At 39.5% G+C, this 9195-nt stretch overlaps 1 protein-coding gene across 2 annotated transcripts in view; it reads right to left on the bottom strand.

The window, feature by feature from the left end:
• Positions 1–3027: 3027 nt before the first annotated feature.
• LOC147874954 (uncharacterized) overlaps positions 3028–9195 on the bottom strand; it is a 43499-nt gene continuing 37331 nt past the window's right edge. For both annotated transcript variants that reach the window (XR_015533258.1, XM_087342206.1), the window contains exon 3: positions 3028–9195. This exon is cut by the window's right edge and continues 25435 nt beyond it. The gene's annotated coding sequence lies outside the window, so the exon portion shown is untranslated.

The raw sequence follows: 9195 nt of genomic DNA, 5'->3' as shown, positions 1-9195 counted from the left end.
ATATCTCAGTAACCACTTTGACTATTATAGAAATTACCTGCTTGCATGGAAACCAAAGGTCCTTTGTCATATTCACAAAATACCACCATTGTGCCCTGTCATAAGTGCACCTATATAATTTCCACTGAATTCAAGTCTATTCACATTCATGTCAAACACTCTGGAGAACATGCATAACCACCTATCCTATCAATTCACAGATGTGGCAACGTTTGGGCAGGATTGGACTGGTTTGGAGAAGTCTTGGCATGTTTTGGGCAGGGTTTGACAGCTGTTCAACAGATTTGGATAGGGTTTGAGTAGGTTTTGACAAGAAATGAAAATAATGAATTCTCAGGCTACCAGCTGTATCAGGTAGTTGAATGGAGAAAAAACCAGCATTTTGAGAACCATGTTTGTCCTCATTCTCAGGGAACTGAAGTATTGGTAGCCCAAGGATAATTTATTATACTTAATTGCCAGTATTTTTCCCATCCTTGCTTTCACATCATCAAATGGTTTTACTTTCAGGGCTTCTTTAAATTCAGAAACAGACATGAGTCACAGGGAGTCGATTACAGATGCCATCTCAGTCGTGGAATACTGGGTTTAGCAAAGTATTGCTTCATAAGCTGGGCTGAGTGGGAAGGAACATTGTCATGGTGAATTTGCCACTTGTCAGATTCCTGTTTCAGCAGCTGTTCACAGAGATGTCTCAAGGACTAGCTAATTCAGGCATTATGTGGTTCTCAGATGCATTTGCAGATAAAAATTATGTGCCCATCATCTTCGCCATATCTACTTGTCTGTATGTAACAACCTGAGAACTGCTGAACAGGTTTTTCATCATATCAGATGCTCGGCAGGTTTAACCAGTTATCTAAATGTGTGAAACTGGAAAACCATTACAGGCAAAATATCTAGATGCCTTTTGACGCATGAAAATTATGGGAAATCCCCAGCCAGCCAGCCAAACAATCACATGAGGAAATTCTCTGTGATGATGTCAACCAGACACCCAGCAAATGTGCAGGTCAGATTAAATTGAATATGCCAGAATTGGTGAGTGAATTTCCTGTCTTGCTCAGACCATTTTTTCCCTTTCCATATAGCGTCGAATGAGAGGACCATTGTGAATAATGAATTGAAAAGGACGTGTAAGGAAGCGATTGTGGCCTAATTAAAGGTATTCCAGAATTTGCCTGGAGGGACTCACTCCTTGTGCATGCCAGCATTTGAAAGCGTAGTTTGTACTCTCTCGTTAAAGTAATCACATTAATGTATGTAAATTATCCTGTTCTTTTATTCCAACAACGCGGGGGCTATTAGGAAAACCTAGTAGATTATAGGCTCTTATTGTGACTGGAAATATTAAACTGTTACTTGTTAAGCACCACAGCACGGAGTAATTGGGGGAAAGGTAAATATCCACTAATATTTTACCACAGCTCTAGATGGTGATGAATACTTAGCTTCAAGCCAAAGCCATTTGATGGCCCCCTAGAGCCGGTCAGGATCGGTAACCAAGAAAGACTTCCTGCTGCAAGAAATCGAATGCCAATCTAGTCCGTAGCACAACCACTACAAGGAGAACCTGTCGTGACCTTTGTTTTCTATCACATATTTTACCATGTGGCAGTCTGTATTATGCCTGTCCTTTTGAGGTCGATAGAATATTAAAATATAATAACTCCCCCCTTGCAATAACAGTGAAAATCCAACTGACCACTGTTTCATGCCAAATGTTTAGACGCTTCTAATATGTTGATCAGTGAGAAAAGGTAAACCTTTACAACTGAAACAACTTTTGAGGTTGCTGAGTCAAAGTCAATCTGGAGGCTGCAGCCAAAAAAAATTCCCTCGCTCTGCTAGGAATTCAGCTCGGTTGTCTTGGCTGCAACTTAGTCTCTATACAGGAAGAGCTAACTGGCTCCATATCATGGTTAGCACTATTCACTAAACCTGAAAGGTTTATAAAACAAAAGTAAAATGAAATGGGTGGGGGCATAAAACTAGCACGCCACAAAGGGGTGTTCTTAAACTCCATATTACGTGGATAAGCAGTGCTTCTGAGGACCACTGAATTGTAAAAAAGGTGTCGATGGCAAGAATACAAACTGCATTACTGGAAATTGAATCTGGGAGTACAGTGAACATCCAGTAATTTTTGAGGAATTACTATCACATAGTATAGCATCCACACTGAGGAACAAGACATTAGAAGAGCTAAATCCACTTTCCTAACAGTTTCTATAATACACCTAATTTTCCATTTCTCTAAAGGTGTGTGAGAATATTATCTATGTCAGGCACTGCCTAATAACTGACCAAATAATGTAATCCCTTGTCATATACTCTATGAAATAGCAATGTATCTCTTCACTCGAACATGTCAGTGTGTAGGCCTACAGTGTTATAACTTGTTCCTAGATGCACGTAGAGAGTCAACTTTATGCTCTAAGCGGGAAAGACCTCTGAGCAGCACTTGCATAATAATCTAATCCACACGATGATGAGGTAAGGCATCCTGGCTTCCTTCTGTCCATAGCCTGTCATAATTCAGAGCTCAAATGGCTCCTCATTCTTTGAACCACACCACAATATACGACAGCTTCCCAGGAATAAAACTGTATGACTGCACTGTAGGTCTTACCTCCAGGACCTTCTTTGTGTGGTGGCCAGGAACAGTTTCAACTTTCTTACTATTAGCATGAGTCATGTTCTTATGAACATCATTCTGACTTCTTGTTTCAAAGAAATTATGTTTGAATGATTCAGATCAATGTACTATACCTCTTCTGACATTACAGTACTAGAACAAAGAAACAATTTATTTCAAGTGCTCTGATTAACCAACAAAATTATCAAACCTCTGAATCTATGAGGGTCCTTAAAGAGCCTCTACATACAGCACATAATCTGCATAAGCCATTCTTTCTATAAAAACAATTGATGCTTTAAAGCTTTAAATGTTGAATGAAAAATATGGGAAACCTAATGTACCTTAGGAGCTTTCATAGTAAGGACCAGAATAAGTGTACAAGCCCATACATACAAACTGGTTTATTGTAAAATACAAACTTCTATAATCACTTACAATTTATGGCTACTGATGGTTTCCTTCTACACTCTCTCCTGACTGAATGTGCTGATAGACTCCCATTAATGTTCTCCCGAAAATAACAGAAAAAAGATCTATAATGTATTTTACAACTTTAAATATATGCCCCCTCTTCGGAGGACTAGCAATTCAAACACGATGAGCAACATCTTAATTTGTCAGCCAACCAATAGGAAGTACCTTACCAGGCATAAGACAAACAGAAATGGGGTTCTTCAGCACAAATTTTGGTGTTAGGATTTCTGCTGCAAGTGCAGTTCCCACATCACCTCACACACACGGTCTCTTCAGACAAAGGAAGGAACTGAGTAAAAGTCATGCAAAATTTCTAAACAATTCCTTCACCAAACATGACAACAGTTTTCGTCAGTTGTGAGAATGCTGAGCCCAGGACATCATGTAAGCACTGCCTGGTGTGCGACTTCTATAGTCTGTTCTGAACAAATGTGACTCCTTGGGGAAAAATAAATACTCATTCCCACACAAAAAAACAAATGCCCAACATCCAACAGGAATATCTTCCCCCAAAATTCCTAATTGTTCAACAAAATGAAACCATACAATATGTGGATAGCCTTTACCATACAAAGTCATGATACATCCAATTACTACAAAATCAGACAGTCTGATTTTTGTATCACACTCTCTTTCACACATCCAAGATACAAAACTGTGTTGTAAGTTGATACGTACGTCTTTTCTATTTATCTCTTTTTGGCTTACGGGTTTTCACACCACGCCAGAGGCCAATTAATATCTTCTTGGCTTATGGGTTTTCAAACCACGCCAGAGGCCATGAACACTCACTCAGAATCATTCTCTTGGGTTTCAGTAGGGAAATAGTAAATCAAATAGAATAATTTCAGATGTAGATAAAGTTATATTGTTAATACATCTCCAAAACTCTAATTATGGCTATAATTCGGCTTACATTGACAGCTCCTGGTCAACATTCTCACTTATGTGAACACGATTTTCCTTCCTACATTAACATACTTTCTTTACCGTATGGCTAAGTGACAAATAAAATTAGTATAAACAGAGTGATCAAAAAGTCAAGCAACCTGTTCCTGATACATGGTTCACAAATAAATAAAAAAATTGAAATCAGAAAACAAAAACAGTTATATAATGTCAGAAATATCTACTGTGCTCAGTGATTCATTCTTTAAAACATGTCTGAAAAAGCCAGTGAAGTTGCAACTTCGTTATAGAAACGGTTCATCAGACAATATTCTCGATTTCTTTGGCACAGGAGAATCAGCAAATGTATCATTCTGGAAAGTTAAGTTCAAGCGAGATGCCATATGGTGTTTGATGATAAACACTCGTTACACTTGTGAAAAATATATCTTTGCACTTACACTGTTAGAAGACAACAGACTGTTGTAATGACCTTACATGATGTGACCTCAGTGGACGTAAAATTACACATGAATTACTCTACTACATCTCACTCTCAGTAGCTGCTCAAACCCAAAGTATAAACACATCAGGTAATAGTTTGTCACCGAAGAAACGTTCAATCTTAAGTCTCCTTTCTTCCACACAGTTTTGTTCTGGAAGGCTGAGGCAAGAAACATGAATGGCCCACAAAAGGCTGGTTCCGTTCCACCTTGGCTTATGGAATGGTGCTTACAGCAGTTGCTGCTTCTTCATCTCTGGTGAGTGCTTGGTCCATCCAAGCTGACTTCTGCTGATGCCTTCACCCCTCCATCTAGTCTGGTTAAACACTAATTCCCATTACACTTATACACTCCTACACAACAGTTCAGTAACTGGTACAGTACACATTAAAATGATGGCCAATCAGCAATGGAAAGTTTTATCCAGAACTTGACAGTTTAAGGCTCTCAATATCATTTGTAAATCCTGAACACTGACATCTTTAAACTGAAATTCACTAAAATCCATAAATCTTTCACCAAATTAATTAGTGATATTGAACTGCTGAGTGTATAAAATTCCTCTTTTGAAATTGACTGATGGCTGATACTGACTGTACGGTAAGTTTGTGATAATTTTTCCCTCACTAGATGGCAAAGTACTCATTGTGATAACAGTCGTCAAGGCAAATACATTAAATTCTACAGTCAATATTCTGCCAATGTACTAGTAGACTATGTGGGATTTGAGGTTTTCATGGCGGTGAGTCTGAAGATTGCAGTCTTCTGGGTTGTTGTGCTGTGTTGTCTCGTATACGTCCAACAACATTTCAGAGGTCCATGCAGCCTCCATCATCATGGCGATCAATAAGGAAAGCGCTAGACTTATAGGAACAGGCCATAAAAGGAATAGCCTAATCCTAACCAGTGGGGACTGGTGTCAGAATCAGGCATGAGTGGGAACCAATAGGCCTTGGGCATGTTGTAGCGTGAGAGATGGAGAGAAGGAAAGAAAGAGAGAGGTCCGAGAGACAGCCCTTTTGAGGGCCTCAGGGAGTCCATCTGGTGGGACACACGCGAGTATGATGGTCAAGATGTGGGGGGGGGGGGAAGCCCTGGGTGGTGCCAGGTTTGTCTGGAAAAGGGCAGAGTAGTGGTGGGTGGGATAAGCAAAGTTATCTGGGATGCCTTATGAGGGAGTGAATCTTATATCTTATATCTTATATCTGCTGTCTGCCATTCAATAACAACGGACACGCACATCACACACAACCCGATATAGGCACCCAGGCGCAGTCTCCAAAATTAAATGGAAGAAGCCTGGAGATGTAATAAAATCAAAAACGGGTAAAAACAAAATCAATATAAGCAGAGCAACAGATACACCAGATTTTAATTTTAATTTTGATAGACCTGACGATGATAGAATTGTATATCGAAACATGTCGTCAATTTTAAAAATGTAACAACTTTATGTGATTTTAACAATAAGCTTGTGAAACGACGGAAAATAAAAGTATTGTATTGAGGGAGTGAATGTTTGAGGGGCTTCCATGACTGACTCAGGTGAAGTTCATCCTTCCTGTGGACGCTGTTGGGATGTAATTCAATTTTGATGGCCTCTCTGATCATTCAATCCATGTATCCAGATCTTGTCGACAGGATAGAGGTGTCCTGGAGTTGGATGCGGTGGCATGGATTGTCTGTTTCTGTGTCAGTTGAAGGTCTTTTGAACACATGTCAAAATGATATGCGAGTAGGTGCAATAGCTCTCACTACAAAAGCCCTAGATTTAGAAGCAGTTTTCTTAGCTTCCACAAGATTATGATCCGTTGTTTTTTGGACTATGGCATATAAAAGCCCATACACTGCTCAAAGTATGAGGGAAGCAGTATGACTGATGAAAAACGAAGGCTGGCCACCTCATATGATATACCATGTTGCATCTGGACAATCCTACAAGTATGAACTTGGAAAAGACTGGAAAATCATTTCTAATCCCTCCAAAGTAGGAAGTGGAAGCATAAGGCAGTCGGACTAACCATCAATCAAGTCAGATGGGCAGCTTACAATGTTACTGAAGCTGAAGGGATAAACTATCCATTTATTTATGAAAGTCAATGGCTGGTTGGTATTGGTGGTTGCATACTTGAATGAAACCCCAAAGTGAAAACTGAAGATGTGCTGCCTGAGTAAAAAACAGTGTGAAGTGCCTGGTAACAATCCATGTGCAGAAATATTTCCTCGAACTGGGCCTACACCAGCAACCTCCATCCCTCCCTTATGGTGGATTGTATTTGGACAACAATAAGAAGAATGCTGTCAAATTGATTGAGTGATAGTGATGGATCAATTTCACTTCATGTGTGATGGGTGCGAGGACTCAGAAGACAGTGAATAATTACAGCACATGCACAAAAGTGGTGGTAATGTCGATTTTGAAACTGCATGAACTATACAACACGGTGTTACAAGCCAATCTCTTTTTTTAAAAAACTAGGCCACATATATTCACGTTTTGCATTCACTACCAAGACTCCTCAAGAATGCAATTAAAACTAGTACCAAAGAATTTACCTAATGACAGAATTGTTTATGTCACAGAACTACATAAACATCACAAAGTTTCCTGATTTTAAATTACAAAACCCATATTAAATTTATTAATTAAAACAACTAAATTCTGCCATCAGTATAAATAGGTTGATGTAAAATTATCACTTTTTATCTGACTCTAAAGCCAAAAGTATATTAATAAATTTGAGTAGATTGTCTATAAGTATTAGAATAAAAAGTAACCTGAGCTTAGATTTAAGGTTCTCCCAGCGATGAGTCCAATGATGGCTGTCTTCTGGGTTGCAGCACCATGTAGCCTGGTAGACGTGTTCTAGTGTTTCAGAGGTCCTTGCTGCCTCCATCACCACGGCGACGAGTTGCACGGTGCTAAACTCAGAAGACAGCCATCTTATAACTTCAAATTATCCCATGTTTCCCCAGCCCTTGGTAACAGGCCATGGTGCAGTGAATAAGATTTTCAACTGCAACTAACTTTTCAGAATGCCTGTACCTGAAACTGTTGCCACAGTAGTCTGTACTCTCAAGACACTTCATCAGCAACTCTTTGCAAGATTCTTTATTTCTCTGAAACAGAAAATATCCAGAAATGTTGGCTGGTGCCCCGTACCAGACTGGTGACCGCTGCGCTCCCAGACCTCGACGACCGCAAAGTTCCACGGCTACACCACTTCTTCTCAGAAAAAAAGCTCATAAACAGCGCTGCTGGGAGGCTGAAACAAGAACAAAATCTGCGGGACACGAGGCTTATGCCTCAGTGCTGCATTTGCTTATGTTAGTGTGATCTAAGAAAATTTGATGTCTGCGATAACTACAAAACAAGGAAACAGTGCGATTAACAATATCGACAAAGTAGGAATCAGTCCTATGGTTTTGGTGAGTTGCAACTCTCATACTTGGTACAACTCATGGTATCTGTCAGCCAACTTCAGAGGCAAGTCTGTGAATATCCAAATCTAATTTTGGTTCCACTGAAAAAAGTTGTGAACACATGGAAACCATGAAAGAAAGAAAATTTGCAATCAATGGAGAATGTAGTGCCTAATCCATTTGTGTACAAGTTTGGAAAGTGTGCACAACTACATACTAATGCAATAATAGTGAATGCATGGAAGTCGCTTAAAGTGGCGGCCACTATGTTACATGGGCTACATTACAAGTTGGATAATTCAAAATGGTGAAGACTAGAATACAGTTACGAAACATATTGCTGTAGACCACTCTTTCCCACAAATAAATGACGTGGAAAACGGGAAACCTATTTGAATTCTGTTTCCTGGAAAGGCGATTATTTCCACAGGAAGACTTTCAGGGAGGGACAGAGCGTCCATAGGTGTTACCGACACCATGTAATTGCTAAATCATATTTTTTAAAACAAGTCCAACTGAGTTGTAATTTGGCTTTCTACCTAATGGGTGGAGATGTTACATATGGCTGTCATAAGGATCCATTGTTGAAACTGGCACAAACATTTATTAATGCAAACTCAACAATATAAGTAGTAATAGTTAAGATAAGCTAGATGCTATTAATTAGAAAGAATGTTCAAGAAATGGATATTTGTAACATTGGGAAACGTGATACGTACATATTTGTGACTTGGAATCTCTTCAATGTTGCTTCAGGCAATATTCAACTAGACTGGCTACCGCAGAAGAGAACTGGACTACGAAAGGTCGTAAAGTAAACAGAGAATAATCATGAAACTTGTATTTGCTAATCCCTCAGACCCCGTTATTGGTGTCGACCTTGGATTATTATTTCTATTTTCTGTCTGACATTTATATTCGTAATGCCATAAAGCGTGTGCGGCCGACGAAAACTGTCGGACATTATGGTTTTCAAAGTTTTATTATTAATGGTTGTTCAGTAGCAATTTGCCTATGTCTATTAACGTGCTATGCACTCAAGTAATAGTCGTCTACGCAAAGTGTTTTATTTCTACGCTGCAACGACGGGACCTTCTACCTGAGACCACTGTTCATCTGGGCTAGGATCCCAAATTAACCCTGAAACCCATGCAAATACCCATCGTCATCGGAGGCTAGAACCAAACCGGGCAACTCCTCGAAAGGAGAGAAAGGAAGGTTGCAGCAGAAATTGGCGCCCAACGCGGGGCCACGAAAAATCTAGCA

The sequence above is a fragment of the Zootermopsis nevadensis genome, unplaced genomic scaffold (assembly GCF_977971745.1).
Source record: "Zootermopsis nevadensis isolate Lab colony 2312 unplaced genomic scaffold, Znev_1.0 Znev_ptg000003l, whole genome shotgun sequence".
Classification (NCBI taxonomy): Eukaryota; Metazoa; Arthropoda; class Insecta; order Blattodea; family Termopsidae; genus Zootermopsis; species Zootermopsis nevadensis.
Note: the sequence above shows the minus strand (reverse complement) of the source record. Positions and strands in the feature narration are given on the sequence as shown.